Here is a 24335-nt window from a genome sequence, read left to right on the forward strand (position 1 = left end):
AGTAATATTTTCTCTGAATGAGGGACGATTCTGTCTTTTTACGGGCAACTCTACTAACTAACCTTATGAACAAAATACAGTTCACTATGGTATCACTAACATCATAGCACCGCCCAGCTGTATAGAAACTCCGTCATCCTAGCTAGCACGCAGTACAGTTATTGTAACTGACAGTAAAAATTGAGCACAACAAAAATAAACTCCACCTAAACTTGGTTTATATCTGACCCAGATAGACTGCAGGTCATAACTTTTTACCTGAAGTTCAGTTCACCTGATACTCGGACCAGCGGCTGCCTCGGGGATCTCCTCCTACCTCCCCTCTCCCTCATCCACCTGCTGGCCTCCACCACTTGCTAATTTTACTGAATCTGAGGAAGCTCCGCCATAGCCACCACCAAACAACTGAGTTATTTTTACACACCGACCAGCATCTGGTCAATCCACCACCTTTCATTGTTTATACTGTTACAAAGGGGAAAAAAGTCACCGGGCCACCGAGCAAATGCCCGATGGCCAGTCCAGCATTGGTCGTGCCATCAGTTAACCCTTGGCACGCGTGCCTGGGGTTGCCGACCCCTGGTGTAGAGCTATACAAGCATATTAATAAATACAGACAGAAAAGAGGAACTTTGCCATATAAGTACCATGTAAAGTACCAAAATAAAACCTATATGAGACACAGTTTATGATTCTAATGTTAAAGATCCTGCAACTGGCATTTGGGCTGTTCAAATTCAAATTCAAATTTTATTTGTCACATACACAGTGACACAATATAATAATGGGTTGCATTTATATAGCGCTTTATAATTCCACTATTCATTCACTCTCACATTCACACACTGGTGGAGGCAAGCTACAGTTGTAGCCACAGCTGCCCTGGGGCAGACTGACAGAAGCGAGGCTGCCATATCGCGCCATCGGCCCCTCTGGCCATCACCAGTAGGCAAGTAGGGTAAAGTGTCTTGCCCAGGGACACAACGACCAGGACAGAGAGCCCAGGGATCGAACTGGCAACCTTCCGGTTACAGATGCGATTCCCAACCCCCTGAGCCACAGTCGCCCACACAAGAAGTATATGTAGTGAAATGCTTGGACAACTGCTCGTGACCTAAAGAAAACAAAAAAGGAAAAGGCTATGAATAAGATAGGAAATAAATATGAAAAATTAAAAGGGGTAAATTTAACTAGGAAGGAATAAAATATAAATTAAGGTTAAAAATGAAATAACTGTACAACACACTGGGAAAGAATAAGATAAAATATATAAATTAAATTGAAAATAAAATAACTGTACAACAAAATACACAATATAGAACTATATAAGAATGTATGAACAAAATACACAAGAAGTATAAATAAATATATACACAATAACAGCAGCAGTGATTTAAGTGATGAAGTGAAAACAAAGTCCAGAATGTCCAGTGTGTGTGTAAGAACCATATGTGTGGGTCAGTACTGTGTGGTGGTGTGATTGAGAGACCGTATCGCCTGCGGGAAGAAGCTCCTCCTCAGTCTCTCTGTGTTGGTCTTCAGGGAGCGGAATCGCTTTCCTGACCTCAGCAGAGAGAACAGTCTGTTGTTGGGATGGCTGAGGTCCTTCACGATCTTCCTGGCCTTGGTCCAGCACCGCCTGCTGTAGATTGAGTGCAGGTCAGGGAGCTCGGAGCGGATGGTGCGCTCAGCTGATCGCACAACCCTCTGTAGAGCTCGTCTGTCCTGCATGGTGCTGTTCCCGAACCAGGTTAAGATGTTTCCCGTCAGGATGCTCTCTATGGTGCACGAGTAAAAGTTCCTGAGCACCTTGGAGGGCAGTTGGAAGTCTCTCAAGCGTCTGAGGTGGTAGAGACGCTGACGGGCCTTTTTCACCACGGTGTTGATGTGACAGGACCATGACAGGTCATGCGTGATGTGAACTCCGAGGTATTTGAAGCTGTCCACTCTCTCCACTGGGCACTCGTTGATGACGGGGGTCTGGTAGTTCCTCTCCTGCTTAGTGCTGAAGTCCACTATCAGCTCCTTTGTCTTACTGACGTTTAGAAGGAGGTTGTTCCTCTGGCACCAGTTCTCCAGATTCCTAATCTCCTTCAGGTAGGCCGTCTCGTTGTTATCAGAGATCAGGCCCACCACGACGGTGTCGTCAGCAAACTTGATGATGGTGGTGGAGCTGGTAGTGGCCACACAGTCATATGTGTACAAAGAGTACAGCAGGGGGCTCAGAACACACTCCTGGGGGGTTCCAGTGCTGAGAGTGGTGGAGGCTGAGACATGTCCGCCCATCCTTACTGCCTGTGGTCTGCCAGTTAGGAAGTTGGAGATCCACTGACACATAGATGAGCTGAGTCCCAGATGCTCCAGCTTGGTGGTGAGTGTGGAGGGAATTATGGTATTAAATGCAGAGCTGTAGTCTATGAAGAGCATTTTAACATAATTCCCCCTTCTAGTGTCCAAGTGAGTGAGTGATGTGTGGAGGAGATGAGAGATGGCATCGTCTGTGGAACGATTTGGACGGTAAGCGAACTGTAGTGGGTCCAGTGTGTCTGGTAGTGAAGAAATGATGAAGTCTCTGACCAGGCGTTCAAAACACTTCATCACTACTGAGGTGAGGGCTACAGGGCGATAGTCATTGAGAGAAGCAGGGTGGGGTTTCTTCGGGACAGGAACAATGATGGACTCTTTGAAGCATGTGGGGATCACCGACTGAGATAAAGAGATGTTGAATATCTCAGTGAACACAGGAGCTAGCTGGTATGCGCAGTCTCTGAGGATACGACCTGGGATGCCGTCTGGTCCTGCTGCTTTCCTGGTGTTCACTCTCTTGAAGGCTCTCCTTACTTCATGCTCGGAGATGACGAGCACGTTTCCGGTGCTGGCAGTATCTTCCTGTCTGCAGCCATTAGCGCCGCTAACATTAGCATCGTTGGAGTCCTTAGCTGCAGCCTCGAAGCGAGCATAGAAAGTGTTCAGCTCGTCTGCCAGAGTCACGGCCGCGTTCGTCATACCGGTTGTTGGTGCTTTATAGTCCGTTATTGTCCTTAGTCCCCGCCACAGGCTCCTAGAGTCACTCTGTTGGAGTTGTGACTCTAGTTTCCTCCCGTAGCGCTGCTTCGCCTCTTTCACCGCCCTCTGCACGTTATATGACGCGGCTTTGTACGGGTCCATGTCCCCCGTCGTGAGTCCCGTGTTGTAGGCAGCGGTGCGGGATCTCAGAGCGTCGCGGATGGTTTTATCCACCCACGGCTTCTGGTTGGGAAACGTTGTGATAGTCTTTGTCTCCACGGTATCATCCGCTAGTTTCTAGCTGTGCAGGGGTCTCTCTCTTCCGGAAGATGATTGAATAAAAAGAAATATAAATGTTTTAACACACTATGAGTCGGTTTTCTCTGTTCTATCAGGGGGACAAAAGAATCGGGGTTTAATAAAGGACTCCTCATCCGTGGAGTCTCCAGCTGTCCGTGTCCACAGCAGAGTAGAAGAAAATGCTTTAACCAGCCTTTTATTGTGAAACACTAAATTTGTGGAAAAGTCAGCCTGAATATCTCCAACTGTGACGTTTCCTCTGAAGTAGCAGAATTTAAAATGTGCTACGTGTTATATTGTGAGAGAAAAAGTCAGGGAGAGAGTGGGCAACTATCCCACAGGAAAGCATGAAAGAGACAGAGAGAAGACGCATCCAGGGAGGAGAGAGATGGAAGCAATATGTAGCAGCTGATGAAGATGCTCAGACAGACGGGCTGGGCACACAGAGGACTTTATGATCTGTTCTTCAGTTCAGTCCAACATGGATCATTTCTGCTCACAGTCCAATCATCTCTGGAAACTTGTGCTTCCATGGCACAGCTGGGCTACTTCAACAAATAGCGCTACACCTCTGGTTGTCAGCTTCACCATCGCTCTCCCCGTGGCTACAGTACAAGTGAGCTGACACATCCATCAGTGGAGGCTGTGGGCCAGTAAGGAGCAGCAGCTGCCTGCAACATGGGCTTTACATTGAAAACAGCCACAAGTCTGGGCCTAACCACGCCTTTGGACTTCTTCTTCATTCCAATGAGATTTACATTTCAGGGAGTTCCCCTGGAAAAAGAGCCATTTTGAAAGCTGTTTGCTGACTTCATCAATAATCTGCTTCAGTCATCCAGATGAGAATCCTGAGAATGGAGCAGCCCTGATAGCAGCTCATAGGATCACAGTGTTTTTCATTCAGCTGATTGATTTCACAGGTTAGGAGGTGAACAATCTAACTGTGCTCCTCCTTCCACCTTTGGACCACTCATTTAGTGACAGCCAGGATGTGACAATCAGCTGTGACACAGGAAAACATGAGGTGGGAAACTCTGGAGAAGATCTGCTTTTCTCTACAGGGAGGCTCACACATCTAATCTGCTCACCATCACTCAACTCACTTCAACAACATGCTGACTCAGTCATTTCTGCACGTTTCCTCATGTTACAGCCCTGACTTCAGTTCAGCTGAGGAGGAGATGAGGGAGGAGAGAGCAGTGGTGGAGGAGGCAGATAAGGAAGAAGAGGAGGAGAAGATCCAAAGAGGAGGCAGGGGAGAGGCTCAGGAACAGTTAGATCAGAGACTTTGAGCCATCATGGACTCCCACTCCTTCCATCCAGCCCTGTGTGGATCAGCAGCTCCAAAATGTCTGCTCACTCATGTTCTTCCTGTCTGTGCTCTTCTTTCATTTCACTCATTATATATGAGCTGCTCCTAAATCACACTGGATATGGATTTTCTGTCCATCCACACTAATTCTCTTCATCCTCACCTGATTGTTTGGATGCTCTTTGACAGCACATTGAAAATCCTCACAGTGACTTCTATTGCCACACTGACTGGACACATACAAAGTTGAAGGCTTCATGTGTTTGGCACAAATAATACTTTGGTAGGTCTGAGTTGTGTTTTGAACCATCTCTCAGGACCAAAGTCTTTTTGCTTCCTTCAAAAAGAGCTGAAGGCTTTTTACCTCACAGTTTGTCCTTTGATATTATTGGATGATGGACTGTGGGAAACACAAATGTGCACTTCTTAATGGCTCATATGTGCTGTGAAAGAGCTCTTTGTGATCTTGAAGCTTTTCAATAGTTTTTCTTTGGCTGTTTGTAAAGTTTTCTGTGTGAACTCTCAGGAATCTGGAGCAGTCTAATAGAAGTCTACTGGGGTACAGAGGGAGGAGCTTCTGTCAGACTCTTTCTGATGAGGAACTGAAGCCGCTCTCATGGTCTCATCAAATCATCAGACTCTGCTGAGAACAACAGTCATGTGACCTCTCAGAACAAACAGCCTGTTAGTTTCCTGCTGCCTCCATCACTCACTTTCATTCACTCTCAATCACACCAACATGTTAAAGCAGCGCTATAGCTCACCTGGCTGAGCAGGTGGGCTGAAGGCGGGGCTTACTACAGGTGCCTGTGTGTCCCTCACTCTCTCCCCACTTTCCTGTCTACTCTCTGCACCTATATAATAAAGGCAAACATGCCTCCAATAGAAACCTTTGCAAACACAAAGTCCCACAGCAGCCCCGTGTTCTCCGGCTAAAATGAGAGTTTTTGTCAGTGGAGTCTGGTGGCTTTAACCACACAAACATTACAGCTGCGCTCAAATATCACAAAGAGCTGTGACAGCAGAGAAACACATGACCATCCTCCAAATATCATCTAGAAATAGAAATCTGTCCACTGTGGGACGTGTGAGGCTGACATTAATATGTCTTAAAGTGAGAGATGAAGAAATGACTCCAGGGCCCAAATCATGGAGACAAACATCAATCCACACTTCACTTTGTTTCCTGTCTCTAAAGTGGGAATATTTCAGTGTGATGAACAAACGGCCTCCAACAAATGAAGCTGATTTCCTTTTCCTGTCTTTTCTCCAGCAGCCTCAGCTTCTTCCTCTTTCCCCTGTCTTCTTCTGCAGACGCTCCTCTGTAGCTTCAAGCTGTTTCTCTTTACAAGGAGAGCTACAAACCTTTGCATCCAGCCACAAAGACCCCATGGGCTCCTCTGGATCATCACACTCAGCATTTTCACAATAAAAGCCTCGTATTTATGGCTGCTCCACCCTGACATGTGACAACATCCAAATGACTGGATCAAAGTGTTTGAATGATCTCAGCAGCTTTAAAACTATTGATATTTATACATTTACACTGATTTGGACTAAACTAACAAAACTATTGATTTGATGCTGTTAAGGAAGAAACGCTTTTATGAGTTTTATGTTGCATTAAAGTATATGTTCATATTTTACTCTTAATAGGAAAAGAACAAAATGTACTACTCGCTCTGTCTCTAGAAACAGGAAGCTCACCCTGTGACATTTACCACAAGAGAATAACACACACACACACACACACACACACACACACACACACACGTATGCAAAATTAAAGGAAACTGCTATGCTTGTTTCATCCTGCTATAAATAAAGACGATTGCTGTAGCTCGGCGTGAGTGCCTCTCTGAGTCCTCACCCGTGCAGCACGTTAACAGTCTCCAAGTGTCTCAGTGTTGTTTATTCACCTAACTGTTTGATAACTGTATATCTCTGACATTTAATTGGTCCTTCGAGCCTTCGAGCCAACAAATGATGAGTTATTTAGGTCTCTGCAATTTTTGCAGATGCTGGATACCTGAATATGCTCTGTTAGCTGAACCATTGCAAAACTTAATTTATGGAAAAAATCTAGCACTGAAAGATAAAATAGAATGGACACCAGAAGCAGAAAAAGCATTTAAAACTTGCATTGCAGACGTGCATAGTTTTAGCCTTAATCTTTGATCTTCCAATTTTATCTTTCTGTTCTGGTTTTAGAGTCTCTGTTTATTGAGTCGTACTTTGGGAATCACCCTGTTGTGAGACAAGGGTACGCTGGGAGAGAATATGGCATTATACAAGCAGAGTGTTTTGGCTGTTTCTGTAGATCTAAGAAATACACCTGTTATTGGTTATGAAAAAGAGTTAGCTGTGGTGCAGGTTTAATTTATAATTGTTGCATGAACTGTTAAAGAATTAAAGACAGCTTTACACCGATAGTGCAGGCATTTTTTTTTTTTACTTAAGTAAAAGTATAGCTGGTGTCAGAAATACTCAAGTAAAAGTTTGATAATGTATGGGCTCGGAAATGTGCTCAAAGTAAGAAAGTCAAAGTAGTAACCTAGCTGAATATTGCCCTGTAATAAAATAATGTTAGTAGGTGAGAGTACAAACTTAGTCTGGTGGTGAACAGGCACAAGAGGGTCAGAGGCACATTTGGCAGCCAGAGCCAGGGTTAGAGTTCAGAGACCCTGAGCCTGGTGGTTGGGCTAGCAACATGGTCTGGTGAAAGAGTCTAACATCCATGCATTACATGGTGTTGCGGCTGATAAAAAACAAAACAAACAAACAAACAAACAAAAAGCCTATAAACTGACCCCTTGTTTAGAGGTGATTGTCAGTTTGCTGGGTTTTTTAGAGACGCTGAGAGTGAGAGAGATCATGTTCTACATTACTTTAAAAGTGATTTTCAGAGCTGTTGATGTATGAAACACTGTCCATAGAAACATGGATCAACTCTGTTTATGGCATTGAGTGTTAAATTGTTACAGTTTCAATAAAGTCTGCAAAATTCTTGCATTTATACTGGGGAGCTAGGAAAAGTTAGACCTTGGTTGTACTATTAAAAATCAGTTTCATAAAAAACCAATTAAACCGATATGAAGAAGAATGTGTTTGTAAAACTAGCGGTAAAGTATGGGAACTATAAGACAGACTGTTTCTGCTATCAAAACAGTTTGTGTTGTTAATCCTGAATGATTCTTGGTCACAACATTTTACTCCACACACATTTGGAAAATCGCATAGTTTGACAATAAATATCCCAGTAAAGACACTTCATTTCTTAAGAAATATGCAGAGGGAGTGATCTTTATCAAAAGTAGAAGTTATATCTTTAGCTAAACCGTTGTACACAAGAGCTTTAAAAATCTATAGTGTGTGAGGTTGTGTAAGTAAGGGTTGGCTTGCCCTTCTCGCCCACATGTGACAAACCATCTGTTGGATCATGGATTTGATGCCTCAGCATTGTGAAAGTGGGGAAACATACTCCTGGTTGAGCATACGATTTCTGCTTACAACTTAGAATCTCAGTTCTAAATGAAATTAAAAATGTTTTTGTAAGTATGGCTAATGTATACTTTGACTTCTAAGGCATTCACACACACACACACACACACGCAAGCACGCACGCACGCACGCACGCACACAAACAACATAAATACAGAGAAGAAGAGGGTGTAGTTTATTACGCATCATAAAAGATATCACTAATCTTTCAACTGTATCTTTCTGTTCCGAGTTTAGAGTCCTTGTTTGTTTACTGAGTCGTACTTTGGGAGTCATACTGTTGTGATACTGGGAGAAAGGGGTAAGGTGTGAGAGGCAAAACCATCACACACAAAACTTCAAAAATCTAAAGAGTGTGTGGGACTGCTAGCTGTGTCGTTCAGCAATAAACTTATCTACAGTGTGTTAGTAAAGAGTGACTTGTACTTCTGTCCCATTAAACAATGGTTTAAGAAATTTCACTGCAAACTATAAAAGGAATCTGGGTTTAAATAGAACATAGCAGATGTTGTCTAATGTACTACACACTTTGTTTATGAATTTGGTAAACTGTTGCCTTTGTACCTGTGCTTCTTGGTGGTATTGATTGAGTCTAGCTTCAATCAAACATAATTTATCAGCTATTGAAGCTATATGACTCTGTTCAGCAGGCTGAGCGTCTGGAAGCTTCATGTAAGCATCATACGCCGGTGATATTTGAGAGTCTGTTATGCCGCCTTCTTCGAAATCTATGTGTGAATCAATGCTATTTCTGTCACATTCTGGGGTGGTGGGTATATGAACTAGATCAAAATCTGATATACTGTACTCAAAAAACATCAGAGAAATCGCGAGGTAGCCACTCACTCGGGGGTGTTGCAGGTTCGCTGATGAAGATCTGTTCTGACTCTCCACTGTTGCACAAAGCTCCAGGTTTTTGTTGTTCTGGGAGGTCGATACTGCTTAAACATTCCAAAAACGTCTGGAATCGTACGGTGTCCTGATCATTATGAGGAGGGGTGCTGTTCTGCAGTCTGTGAAGATAGATAGACATGTGTTAAAACATTTTATACATGTACCCATTTCAAACTGAATAAGCGTGTCTCCCTCTCTATCTCTTTTTATCTAATTTATATATGCCTATGCTTACCTTGTAGTGTGCGTTATTCGGGATGGTCCTGCTTCTCCACACACCCGGTTCTCTGGCGTGGCTCTGTAGGTGTAAAATGGTCAGTTTAGAACATTTGTAATTGTTTAAACCTCTTTTTAATTTTTTTTTCTTTTGAAAAAATAATACACAACTATACATCCCGTTGTATACACACCTGATGTAAGGTTGGGCTCTGTGGTCGCGGTGTCTGAATGTTTTCCTGCTCAGTTTGTTAACCCTGGAACAAACAAAAACGTTATTACATAATTTAAAACAATCGCTAGTTTAAAACATACATACGTTTTAAAATCCAGTAATGCTGTACACACCTTGTGCCTGTTAGAGGACTAGTTCCAGCTGTAAAAGCGCCCGTTTCTAAAGAAAAGGGCGAACTCCTAAAAATTAAGCTTTTGTTTTAGGAAAAAAAATAGTTTGAATATCCTATAATATGTTAACATAACACTTTTTTTAAAAATCCAATAATAGGTTTTGTTTTACTTACCGTTTACTTACCATGTTATAAAGAACGATGTTAGTGTTGATGATCGCAAAGAAAATGGTGTGCTCTGCAGCGAATCTTGAGGCGTAAATGGCTCAGGGTTTCGGGCTCTGAGCGTGTTTTTTTTATATAGGGTGGGTGTTTCCAAAAAGAAAAGGTATGTCTCCAATCAATTTAAATGAGACCCTTCAGGGCTTTTGTCTTCTCAAGGAATTACAAAGGAGCCGATACTTCAGACAATAGGCGGGGTCGCCACCCGACTGGTACACCTGCCCCATTTACCTTGTCGAGGAATTACAAAAAGAGCCAATACCGGCCACTTTAAACAATAGGCTGGGCCCTTGTTCACATGGTACTCTCAACTAGTGATACCCACGGTGGGCTTTTACAATCCTGAACAAATTCAAACAATTAGCCAGCTGTTGAAAAGTTGGAGCGGGTCTGGGCGACTGGTTTTAGAAGTATCACTGTAGTGTTTATTTTCTAAAGGGCTGAATGTTATTTGTGACTATCTGTTGTGTTAAAAACTACTCTGAAACCATGAAACCCCTTACAGAAGAAATGGCCCGTTTGATCCGTTTTTAAATAAATAAAATGCTTGCATCGGTGCAAGGTGTGACACCGGAATCACAAAATGAGTGTATTTAAAAGAAGATTAGTTTGAAAAGAGCGATACTGGTTGCTTATAGCATTTATTTTCTAAAGGACTGAATGCTATTTGTGACATTTACTGTGTTAAAAACTAGCTGGCTGGCTTTGTCAACAAAATGAGTGTATTTAAAGACGATTAGTTTGAAAAGAGCGATACTGGTTGCTTTGGGTGAAAAGACGACATTGTGTGCAGCGTTTTAGAAGTATCACTGTAGCGTTTGCTGAATGTTATTTGCGACTATCTGTTGTGTTAAAAACTACTCTGAAACCATGAAACCCCTTACAGAAGAAATGGCCCGTTTGATCCGTTTTTAAATAAATAAAATACTTGCATGGTGCAAGGTGTGACAGCAGAATCACAAAATGAGTGTATTTAAAAGATGATTAGTTTGAAAAGAGCGATACTGGTTGCTTTGGGGGAAAAGACGACATTGTGTGCAGCGTTTTAGAAGTATCACTGTAGCGTTTGCTGAATGTTATTTGCGACTATCTGTTGTGTTAAAAACTACTCTGAAACCATGAAACCCCTTACAGAAGAAATGGCCCGTTTGATCCGTTTTTAAATAAATAAAATACTTGCATGGTGCAAGGTGTGACACCAGAATCACAAAATGAGTGTATTTAAAAGATGATTAGTTTGAAAAGAGCGATACTGGTTGCTTTGGGGGAAAAGACGACATTGTGTGCAGCGTTTTAGAAGTATCACTGTAGCGTTTGCTGAATGTTATTTGCGACTATCTGTTGTGTTAAAAACTACTCTGAAACCATGAAACCCCTTACAGAAGAAATGGCCCGTTTGATCCGTTTTTAATTAAATAAAATGCTTGCATCGGTGCAAGGTGTTGACACCGGAATCACAAAATGAGTGTATTTAAAAGACGATTAGTTTGAAAAGAGCGATACTGGCTGCTTATAGCATTTATTTTCTAAAGGACTGAATGCTATTTGTAACATTTACTGTGTTAAAAACTAGCTGGCTGGCTTTGTCTCACTCTTAGTTCAACATTCCGAAATCCCGATTTTTAAATAAAATGATCGCATCAACCCTGGAAAGAAACCCCAGTAGATGTGTAAAAACTAGTTAAATTAAAACTAGGGGTTTGATTAAATGAAACGCTTGTGAACATGCTGACATCACCCATTCAGAAGAAATTCCCATTTGTGCCATTTATAAAATAAAATGCATGCCTCACTGCAAGCTGAGACATTGTCAGATTTAGAAAATTAGTGTGATTAAAACACTATTACCAACACTTTTGACTAGAGCACACCCTCTTTGTTAAGGCGCACTGTGAACCAAAACAGCTTCCACTCCGCCAAGAATGAAACAAGAAACAAAGAATTGCTTTTAAGAACACATGCATAACTGAATGTTGCGATACACCTAAGTGATAAAAATAGTTTAATTAAAAACCCTATGGTTTGATTAAATTAAAACCCCGTTAAAAACACATAAACTCATATAACCCCTCTGATCCCCTGTGGTATTTCCACACCTGAACGCGCATGCGCACACACACGAAACTGGTCAAATCGGTTTGGTTGGCCGCCATCTTGGACTAGTGCCATCGTATTACTGAACGCGCATGCGCACACGCACGAAACCGGTCAAACCGGTTGTCAAACCGGTTTGGTTGGCCGCCATCTTGGACAGGTGCCATCGTATTACTACTATCAGCTGCTGTTTGCAGCTATAGATATAATCCAGCTGATGTGGAGAACTACATGTGACACTGTGATGCAGCCATGAATCTGACTGATTTCTTTCCATTTTCAAAGGTTGATGCATCAGTTAAAGTCCTTAAAAAGCTGTTGAGAAATCAGTTTTACCCCGGTTCTTTTATTCCTCGAGCATCCAGAGATGGCACCGGACTCAGTAGTCATTTTCACAAAATCTTTATTCATCTTTATTCTTCTTCATTTAAGCATGCACTTCTAGAAGGGAAGATGAGGCCGGTGTCCCTCTCCAAAATCTTCACCCCTTTGTTAGTTACAGCCAGCTTTATAGAAGTGACCCCATCATAAAACCCCCCCTACGGTGTGCTGCAAACTCCGTCTGTGTCTATGTGCATGAGCACGTGAATGCCTACATGTGCACGTTCCCACGTGTCTATGTGAGTGCTCGTGAGTGAGTGTGTGCGCATACCTGTGTGTATGTGTGAGTGCACATGAGTGAGTGTGCGTGTGGATGTGTGTGTAACAGTTAAAACACTGTGGGGGTAGATGACTCCCTAGAGCTCATAAACCCCTACCTTGCATCCTCTGGGGAATTTCCACTCAGTGGGGGAGAAGCCTTCTAAAATCTACTCCTAACTTCACAACACAATGACGCCTTTATTACTCTACACACAGTATCCCTACAATAGTTCTATATTCTACAATAACACATTTCTAAACTCTACATCAGCTAAACATTCTACAAAGCTCAGAAATAAAGAGAAAGGTTGGTTAAAGCAAAGAGAGGCACTGGCAGCCTTTAAGACACTAAACAAGAGAAACAGATCAGAGAACATCAGACTGAATAAGTGGAATAAAGTGAAACAGAGAACTAACGCTCCCTAAGAATGGAGCTGTCAGAGGAAGAGAGCAGCAAACTGAAAGTCTCTGTTAGCTGCAGAGCTCTGAAACTTCACACAGCTTTGGATGATAACATGGAGGGCCGCTTATTGGGGCTCGCTCGGGCCATTTCGGAGGTGGGGTGCCCCCGGCCTCTCGGCCTGGGGCTCGGTCACTCAGGCACAGCTGGCTGCCGGCGGAGCTTGCGGGCGCGTCACTACAACTCCCCCTGGCTTCTGCTCCGCGGCTGCTGAATGAGCCCTCATCTGGGACTCTCCTCAGCTCTTACTGGGACAGTGGCGCAGCTGCCCCTCTGTGGGTCTTCCTTGGTCTCTTGTGTTCTGGGGGCCTCTGGATGTCTGGAGTTTTGATCTCCTCCATACCTGCTTGATACCATAGAGGACAGGGCTGTGGCTCCCCACACTCCCTAGCAGATCATTACATGGAGAAACCTTTGGAATGCAAGCATGCTGATCCACACAGGTATGCACACAGGTGTACACACGGGTATTCACAGACGCGGACTACAGCTTTCTTGGCTGCTGCCTCAAAGCACACTGTGCGCTGTCTATCTTGCGTGCTGCACAATATCGTTTATTATTTAGTAACTATTGATATCTATGGCTAGCTAGTTTATTGTGATGGTGCTTTTTTTTCTATTATTATGTTGCTCTTTGTTGTTTGCTGTCTCCTCTGTTTTTTTTTCTCCATACAGGTGACCCAGGAGTTTTGTTTTTTTGTTGGTTTTTTTTTCTCTCTTCCACCCCTTCTCACCGTCACTTCTCCCCTTTGGTTTTCTTTCTTTCTCTCCCCCTCTTTCTTTCATTCTTTCCCCCTGTCCTATCCCACAGTCATGTCTGTCCCGTTTGCAACTGAAAATAAAATAAATTCATAATTATAATAAAGGTCAATCAAATGGACCAATATGGCAAGGCCATGATGATCCACTTGGTAAAATAAATCCGCTTGGCATCTTTCTTGGCCTCAAGACAACAATTCTGATGGCTATAGATCCAAACGGGACAAAAAAAAAAAAAAAGGATGATAACATGGAGAAAGGATGTGGAGATGTTCACACTTCTGCTAGAAATCATCTTCTAGTTATTGTGACTCAGATATGACTGATTATAGATGAGGACCAAAGAAGGTTTTTTCTGAGATTTGAGCTGACGTAGCTTAGCCTGTGTTTCAGCCACATGCTAACCAAACACATGTTCAGAAACTAGAAGATGTTACCTTTCAGATGAAGTCTCACACATGAACTTTGCTCCTACAGTTCATCTGCTGAAGCTTTTACATTTGGGTGGAAATCAAATAAAAACCAAAACAGCCACAAACATCAGACATGCTAACACTGTGACATTTTTGGATGGAGCCCACTGAGACTGAACCACCATCATGAGTCTGACCTCTGACCTTTGACCTGTATCTACAGCACTGACCTCTGACTTTCAGCTCCACTTTTCTCTTCAGCAGGATGTTTCCCTCCCTGCTGTAGATGGTGCAGGTGTAGGTGTCTGTGTCCCAATCTGTGGGGTATTTCAGGGTCAGACTGAGGTCTCCAGTTTTCAGCAGGTCTTCATTCATCTTCGTTCGGTCTCTGTAAGCCTGGTCCTGTTCTTCAGGCTGGTCAGAGCCGTTCTCATACACGTGGACCTTCATGTATCCATTCGTCCACTTCATTTTAACGTCTTCAGGCAGGTGAAGTGTGGTGTTGAAGGGCAGCTGGACAGACTCCACCCCTTAATCCACCTCCACCTGGGGGACTGAGAGGACAACAAAGCACAACATGAGCTTGGATGGAGACATTTGTGTTGACTCTAACAGGCTGAATGCTGCTGCTTCACTGGGAGCTCACTGTTAGATAGAAAGTGGTCAGTGTGAAGAGGAGACGCAGCAGAAAGATGAAGACTGACAGGAAGAAAGCAGTGAACAGACTGTTGGAGCTGCTGTTAGTGGGACAGGACTTGATTCAGTCTCTGAGGACCAGATTTGACTTGATGAAGCAGAGAAACACAGTCTGAGTGTTTCTGTCACACTCACTTAATCACACAGCTCAGTTTGACAACATTTGGAAGAATTTGATAGAAGCCTTCCTTTAGTAAAAGCACCAAGAAAACACCATGAAAACACCTCACTACACACAAAACTGCAGTACTGGCAAATTGTAGGCAAGGCAAGTTTATTTGAATAGCACAATTCAACAACAAGGTGATTCAAAGTGCTTTACAGAGACATTAGAAACAAAAACAAATAAAAAGCATGATTTAAAATTGATTAAAACAAGCAACCAAACAAAACAGTATATAAAATCAAAACAGATAAAATCAGAACAGTAGATAAAATCAGTAGTTAAATGTAAGTTTTGAAATTTAAGCTTAAAAGTGTGGATTTGGTGCCGCCAAGATGGCGGCGCGCACAGACGCAGCGGCCTGGAGCTCCTACACTTTTGCACTTTTGGTGGTACTGTGTATTATTTCACACAGTCTGGGGTTACTTCAATACAACAGAGATGATCTACTACAACTAAGCCGTGGAGATCTTCAACTAACATCCGAGTATCTCATCCCCCCGGAGATCGTTAAGCAACCCCCGGGGCTACCCGCAACAGCAAGCCGCAGGAGGAGACGTTGCGAGCGGAGGCAGAAGAGAGGCAAGCGGGGAGGCCTGTGGGCACGGCTAAAGACTAGTCCGTTTAAACCACCACTCCCGATCATATTCCTCTCCAACGCCCGTTCAATCCGTTACAAACTGGATGAAATACGACTGCAGATCGCCACTCGACGGACTTTTAATAACTGTTCGTGCATGATTTTCACTGAAACCTGGCTGGACAGCGCCATTCCCGATGTGGCTATTGATCTAGCAGGCTGCACCGCCTATCGAGCCGACAGGTCTGCGGACTCGGGTAAGAAGACTGGCGGGGGGCTGTGCATCTATATTAACAACTTTTGGTGCACGAACGTCACGGTAACGGAAAGACTGTGCAGTACAGAGGTAGAACTGTTGGTGTTAAAGTGCCGTCCATTCTATCTCCCTCGGGAATTTTCTGCCGTTTACATCTGCGCTGTTTACATTCCACCAGATGCTAATGCTAAGCTAGCGTTAGCACAATTGAGCAGCAGCATCAATAACAGCCTGGTAGCACACCCGGACAGTGTCTTTATTGCGGCCGGGGATTTTAACCACGCGGACCTGAAATCTGTACTTCACAATTTCCACCGTAATGTGAAGTGTGCTACCAGAGGAGATAGAACGTTGGACCAGGTGTACACCAACATGGCGAATGCGTACAGAGCCCAGTATAAATATCACACCCCACCTATTGTCAGGCGGGAGATGGAGCCTGATGTTTTGCAGAGCCCATCTTCACCACATATACAGTATGTGTTTTAATAAAATCATCTGATTTGACCCACTATGGACCGTCAGTCGTATGTCTCTTCTCAAATTCAAACCTTAACATTCTGTAGCTGTGACAGGTCTGTGTGTCTCTTGTAATAAAACAACATCTGCATGTAGTTTTTTAAGGTGGTTAAATATCTTTAACCTCTTTTCTCTGGAGCCAGCTCCATGTAAATTCTATGTAACAAACCTTAGTGTATGTGTCACGGTTCTGGGTCTGTTGGACCCAGTATTTTGAGTTTATTGTGTTTTGATTTAAGTTTGCATCAGGGATTGTGTTCTTGTTCTCTTGTCGTGTTATGGTGATGATTATGATGTCTATTATTAGAGTTCCATGTTTCTGTTTATCTGGGTTTAAGATGTGGGTTTAGTTTCATATGTCATTTCCTGTCTGTCTTTCTATGTCGAGCCTGCGTGTGATGTTTTATTGTGAAGGTCTGCGTCTTATGTGAGTGTGTTCAGTTTTACCTCTGTCTCGTCTTACGGATTATTCCCAGCTGTGTCCACCACCTGTGTGTAATTCCCGTGTTTCTCTGTGTGTATTTAAGTCGTGTCCTCCGTCATTGTAGTTGCTGGTCCGTCTGTGTAACCACCGTGTCTCGCTCGTGTGTTCACCCTGCTGTTAACCATCATCTGCTTCTGCTCGCCCTGCTTCATGTTCTGGTTTCTGCGCTATAGTTTAGCTGTTCCCTGTATAGTTTAGTTCGAGCTCCATTTGCTGTTTGTCCTTATTTTGTGCTCAATAAACCACCCTCACTTCTCCACTACTGCCTGCGTTTGTATCCTCCTTCATTTCCTCCACACGGCTCCTCTCACTCGCCGTGACAGTATGTAGCTAATGTTGCACGCTGTTTGTGATGCTTACACGGGTGAGGTAAATGGAAATACATAATTCATGTGTAAATAGATCAATAACATTCTCTTTAAAAAAATTATTTTCTATGTTTAGCTCGGTCACATTCTTGGTAAGAGACTTGACCGAGTGCCGTAGGATGGCGTTTTAAGCAGCGAGTCTTTCCACCTGCTGCTGGCTGAACTCTAGGGATTCCCTCAGGGATTCAAATTCCCGGTGTAAAACCTCCACCAGGGACAGCCTTGCATCGAAGCTGAACAGTTGCGTATTGATTAACTCCAAGATATCAGTAGTGTCTTTGCCCGCAGGCGATGCTGTGCCGGGGGAGTCTGCCAGGGAACATCTTTTTGATGACGGCGTCTCATTTATGGCCGGGGAGGATGGCTCTGGGCCTTCTTCACCTACAGCATTCTCTGTCACTTGCCTTCCCATCACTCAACCAGTGACAGCTGTAAAAAAGAATCTTCAGGTCAAAAAACAGCCAGTTCAGCTCTAATTTCTTATAGTCCTCTAACAGCAACCTTCAACTGATGCATTTTTGTGTTTTCCAATACAAAAGTGTCAAGCTATGAGTCAGATGTTCAGAAAAGGGAAGACATTTAGTTTGTTCAATAAAATGTTTCACAATTAACATCCGACAGGGTTTCACTTGCTGTTGGGTCGCAAATTTTGAAGCCAATATGATAACCTTATCACGCTATTGATGTGAAGGTCCAACTTATTAGCTCCAATTATTATTAAACCACTTAAAAAAATCCTCTGTAACAGAGCAGAATTCTTAAAACAGAGTTTAGTAAACAGTGTCATATGAACAGAAAAAACAGTAAAAGTACAGTATGTGTTGCGGTTTGCTAGGGCAAGCCGTGGGGATGTTGGAGAAAGGACCCAAACGCTGGACTTAGTGCAATGAACAGTGCATTTATTTACAGTGGAGTAATGTACACCACACAATAAGTCTCCAGAGTGCTCCCTCAACTCCTGTGTTGTGCCTTCTCCCAAGTGCTGGTATTCCTGCGCACACCCCGTGCGTCCTGCAGTCCCGTGTTCCGCTCTCCTCCTGAGGAAAAAACAACAGATGCAGCCGTTATGGCACCAACTCCAGCAGGCATACACTTAACAGTTGTCGGGATGAAATATTATTTTACATTCATAATCTATGTTACTATGCTTAATCCTTATTATTACTGTTGCACCATTTATGATTTATCATTGTTATCATTTCATTGACACATTTATTGAAACTGGTGATGTTAGATTAAAGTCTGTATTTCAGGTGTTAGCATAAGCACATAATCTTTCAACTGTAATCATGTTATACACATATTGCATAAGTAAAGGCAAGGCAAGGCAAGGCAAGGCAAATTTATTTGTATAGCACAATTCAACAACAAGGTGATTCAAAGTGCTTTACAGAGACATTAGAAACAAAAACAAATAAAAAGCATGATTTAAAATTGATTAAAACAAGCAAACAAACAAACTAACTAAACACACACATTCACATTCACACCTGTTCGCGCGATCTGAACCCTTATCGTAAGGGGAGCTACCAGTCCTTCTGTGGACGAGCTACTTTCTATTTTAAATTCCCAGAATTTAAAATACTCTCTAGACCCAGTCTAGACCCAGCTGGGGAGCTACCCAGAGCTCTAAACCCACACCTGTTCGTGCGATCTGAACTCTTATCGTAAGGGGAGCTACCAGTCCTTCTGTGGACGAGCTACTTTCTATTTTAAATTCCCTGAATTTAAAATACTCTCTAGACCCAGTCTAGACCCAGCTGGGGAGTTACCCAGAGCTCTAAACCCACACCTGTTCGCGCGATCTGAACCCTTATCGTAAGGGGAGCTACCAGTCCTTCTGTAGACGAGCTACTTTCTATTTTAAATTCCCTGAATTTAAAATACTCTCTAGACCCAGTCTAGACCCAGCTGGGGAGCTACCCAGAGCTCTAAACCCACTTAACAAACAAACAAACAAACAAACAAACAAACAAAACAGTATATAAAATCAAAACAGATAAAATCAGAACAGTAGATAAAATCAGTAGTTAAATGTAAGTTTTGAAATTTAAGCTTAAAAGTGTGGATTTGGTGCTTTATTCAAATGCAGCTGAGAACAGGTGAGTCTTCAACCTGGATTTAAATAAACTGAGTGTTTCAGCTGATCTGAGGCTTTCTGGGAGTTTGTTCCAGATATAAGGAGCATAAAAGCTGAATGCAGCTTCTCCGTGTCTGGTTCTGACTCTGGGAACTGATAAAAGACCAGATCCAGATGACCTGAGGGATCTGGAAGGTTCATACTGGGTCAGGAGGTCATTGATGTATTTTGGTCCTAAACCATTCAGAGCTTTATAGACCAGCATTAGAACTTTAAAGTCTATCCTCTGACGGACAGGCAGCCAGTGTAAAGACCTCAGAGCTGGACTGATGTGGTCCACTTTTTTGGTCTTAGTGAGGACTCGAGCAGCAGAGTTCTGAATGAGCTGTAGTTGTCTGACTGATTTTTTAGGTAGACCTGTAAAGATGCTGTTACAGTAATCAAGCCTACTAAAGATGAATGTATGGACTAGCTTTTCCAGGTCCTGTTGAGACATCAGATCTTTTATCCTTGAAATATTCTTGAGGTGATAGTAAGCTGATGTCACGAAATCAGTTTTACCCCGGTTCTTTTAATTCCTCGAGCATCCAGAGATGGCACCGGACTCAGTAGTCATTTTTACAAATCTTTATTCATCTTTATTCATCTTCATTTAAGCATGCACTTCTAGAAGGGAAGACGAGGCCGGTGTCCCTCTGCAAAAATCTTCACCCGTTTGTTAGTTACAGCTAGCTTTATAGAAGTGACCCCATCATAAAAACCCCCCTACGGTGTGCTGCAAACTCTGTCTGTGTCTATGTGCACGAGCACGTGAATGCCTACATGTGCACGTTCCCACGTGTCTATGTGAGTGCTCGTGAGTGAGTGTGCGTGTGGATGTGTGTGCGTGACAGTTAAAACACTGTGGGTGTAGATGACTCCCTAGGGGTCATAAAACTCCCCCCACAGTTACAAATGTTAACACCCCCTCCTTAAAACATCCTCTGGGGAATTTCCACTCAGTGGGAGAGAAGCCTTCTAAAATCTACTCCTAACTTCACAAGAGAGTGAGGCCTTTATTACTTTACAAACAGTGTCCCTACAATAATTCTACATTCTATGATAACATATTTCTAAACTCTAAAATAAGCTAAACATTCCTACACTGACTTTGTTATTGTCTTAATGTGTTTTTCTAAGTTTAGGTCTGCATCCATCACTACACCCAAATTTCTCGCCTGGTTTGTGGTTTTTAGGTGTATAGATTGAAGTTCTCTGGTGACCTGTAATCGTTTTTCTTTGGCGCCAAAGACTATTACCTCAGTTTTGTTTTTTGTTTAGCTGGAGAAAATTGTGGCACAACCAGTCATTAATTTCCTCAATGCATTTACCAAGAGCCTGTACAGGGCCTTGGTCTCCTGGTGACATTGTGATATATATTTGTGTGTCATCTGCATAGCTATGATAGTTTATTTTGTTGTTGTTTATAATCTGTGCCAGTGGGAGCATGTAAATGTTAAACAGAAGGGGTCCCAAGATGGAACCTTGGGGAACTCTACATGTGATACTTGTCTGCTGAGATGTGAAGTTACCTATTGATACAAAGTATTTCCTGTTTTCTAAGTATGTTTTGAACCAGTTTAGTACAGTTCCTGAAAGACCTGTCCAGTTCTCCAGTCGTTTGAGTAATATGTTGTGGTCAATTGTGTCAAATGCTGCACTGAGATCCAGTAAAACTAAGACTGACATTTTTCCACTGTCTGTATTCAGACATATGTCATTAAACACTTTGGTCAGAGCGGTTTCAGTGCTGTGGTTCTGTCTAAAACCTGACTGGAAGGCATCGTAGCAGTTATTCTGTTTAAGAAGTAATTGAGCTGTTGAGAAACTGCTTTTTCAATGATCTTACTTAAAAATGGGAGATTTGAGATCGGCCTGTAGTTGTTCATTTGTGTCTTGTCAAGATTGTCCTTTTTCAGTATAATAATAATAATAATGGATTGGATTTATATAGCGCTTTTCAAAGCACCCAAAGCGCTTTACAATACCACTATTCATTCACTCTCACATTCATACACTGGTGGAGGCAAGCTACAGTTGTAGCCACAGCTGCCCTGGGGCAGACTGACAGAAGCGAGGCTGCCATATCGCGCCATCGGCCCCTCTGGCCAACTCCAGTAGGCAAGTAGGGTAAAGTGTCTTGCCCAGGGACACAACGACCAGGACAGAGAGCCCAGGGATCGAACCGGCGACCTTCCGGTTACAGATGCGATTCCCAACCCCCTGAGCCACGGTAGTATAGGTTTTATTACAGCAGTTTTTAGTGATTCTGAAAACACACCTGATAATAAAGAAAAGTTGACGATCTGTAACAGGTCTGACTCTAAAGTCTTTGAGACCTTTTTGAAAAAACTTGTTGGCAGGACATCTAAACAGCAGGAGGAGGAGTTCAGTTGACCTAAGATGTCCTCCAGGTCTTTGCTGTTAATAGGGTGAAACTGTTTCATGGTGTTTAAACAGTTTTTTGGTGGACACAGTACATATCCTGGATCTGCTGTTGATGTACCAATTGCTTGTCTAATCTTTTGGATTTTTTCTGTGAAGAATTTGGCAAAGTCATTGCAGGCCATGGTCGAATGAAGTTCAGCTGCCACTGGCACAGGAGGGTTTGTTAGCCTGTCAACTGTAGAAAATAAGACCCGAGCATTATGGCTGTTTTTAGTGATGATGTCAGAGAAGTAGGACCTCCTTGCACTCCTCAGTTGTAAATTATAATTGTGAAGTTTCTCTTTATAGATGTCTTTCAAGATGGCGGCGCGTGAACAACGCGAGGCTCAGTGTCTCTCCAGAATCTGCTATTTAGCGGTTTTTTATCTACTTTTAACCGGATTATTCGTCCAGAATTGCTGTGCGTTGCTGACCTACAGCAGACAAGAGCTTCTGGACATCTGGACTCACAACTCCAACAGTTTTATCGCCGATCTCCGACTCATCCCAGAGATCTCCAGAACACCGGAGGCTGCCCACTCTCCCCGGCCGGGCGGAAGTGCACGCAGACGGCGCCGAGATCGTAAACAAAGGCGCGGAGGGCTACGGGCTAAGCTAAAGCTAACACCACACCGGCTGCCTTTACCCAGTATTTTCCTCGCCAATGTCCGTTCTCTGGCAAACAAAATGGATGAGATACGGCTCTCCATCACTAACAACAGACGGATTATGGACTCAAATGCCATGTTTTTCACCGAAACATGGTTGAACAACAGCTGCCCGGACAATGCTATTGAGTTAGCAGGACGCCACATACACCGAGCCGACAGGCTAGCAGATGACTCCGGCAAGACCAGAGGTGGAGGTTTGTGCATTTATATTAACAATGCTTGGTGCATGAACTCCACTACTACCGAGAGTCACTGCTCACCTAATGCAGAGTTTTTAATGGTCAAATGCAGACCTTATTACCTCCCCAGAGAACTCACTTCAATCATACTCACTGCCGTGTATATCCCCCCCGACGCTAATGCTAGGTTGGCCATGAAAGAACTTTCTGCAGCCATTAACAAACACCAGAATAAACACCCCGAGGCTGCTTTTGTTGTTGCTGGCGACTTCAACACCAACTTAAAGACAGTCCTCCCCAGATTCCACCAACATGTCTCCTGCCACACCAGAGGAGACAAGACTTTAGACCATGTGTATTCCAACCTGGCTGGAGCCTACAAAGCCACACCCCTCCCCCACATTGGACAATCGGACCATCTCTCCCTGTTCCTCACACCTCGGTATTCATCACTCATCCAACATGTGAAACCTGCTGTGAGGACAATTAAAGTGTGGCCAGAGGGGACAGAGGCAGTGCTCCAGGACAGATTTAAAAACACAGACTGGAATATGTTCACCCACACAGACCTGGACCAGTACGCCTCATCTGTACTGGATTACATCTCTGAAACCACAGACAGTGTCACCACCCAGAAACAGATCACCATGTACCCCAACCAGAAGCCTTGGATGAACCGGGATGTTCGTCTCCTCCTGAAGGCCCGCAACACCGCCTTTAGGTCAGGAGATGCACACGCCTACAGCACAGCCAGGGATAATCTAAAGAAGGGCATCAAAAAAGCCAAACACCATTACAAAAAGAAGGTAGAAGAACACTTCTCCAACTCCAACCCCCAACACATGTGGCAAGGACTCCAGACCATCACAGACTACAGGCCCACCAAACCCTCCCCCGCATCCTCTGATGTCTCCTTCCTCAACGAGCTCAACAACCTTTATGCTCGTTTTGAGTGAGGGAACCCCACAACCACAACCAAAGCAGACATGACGCCAGACCACCAACCTCTGACTCTCTCCCCCACCGATGTAGGAGCGGTGCTGAGCAGGATCAATATCCACAAGGCTGCAGGTCCTGATGGCATCCCCGGGCGTGTTCTCAGAGCGTGTTCTGGGGAGCTTGCAGGAGTGCTCACAGACATATTCAATCTGTCCTTGGCACACACTGTGGTACCGGCCTGCTTCAAATCCACCTCCATCGTCCCGATACCCAAAAACTCCAACCCATCTTGCCTCAATGATTACCGCCCAGTAGCACTCACCCCCATCATCACTAAGTGCTTAGAGCAGCTGGTCCTAGCACACTTCAAATCCTGTCTCCCCCCCACCCTGGACCCCCACCAATTCGCATACTGCCAGAACAGGAGCACAGAGGATGCAGTCTCCATCGCACTGCACTCTGTCCTCTCACACCTGGACAACAACAACACCTACGCCAGAATGCTGTTTATAGACTTCAGTTCAGCATTCAATACAATCCACCCCTCACAACTCATCAGGAAACTGACAGACCTGGGCATCAGCTCCCTCATCTGCAAATGGTTACTGGACTTCCTGACCAACCGCCCCCAACATGTCCGGCTGGATAACCACTGCTCATCTACCAGCACAATGAACACCGGTGTACCACAAGGCTGTGTAATGAGCCCTTTCCTCTACTCCCTCTTCACCCACGACTGCAGACCTGCTGATGGTTCCAACACCATCA

At 43.7% G+C, this 24335-nt stretch overlaps 1 pseudogene; it reads right to left on the reverse strand.

Moving 5' to 3' along the window:
* Positions 1-24335, reverse strand: part of LOC147333656 (uncharacterized) — a 166827-nt pseudogene that overhangs the window by 16727 nt on the left and 125765 nt on the right.

Source organism: Aulonocara sp. 'chitande type north' Nkhata Bay, linkage group LG3 (genome assembly GCF_057382095.1).
Source record: "Aulonocara sp. 'chitande type north' Nkhata Bay isolate Kocher_YH1m ecotype deep benthic linkage group LG3, A_spYH_male_GT1.1, whole genome shotgun sequence".
Lineage (NCBI taxonomy): Eukaryota > Metazoa > Chordata > Actinopteri > Cichliformes > Cichlidae > Aulonocara > Aulonocara sp. 'chitande type north' Nkhata Bay.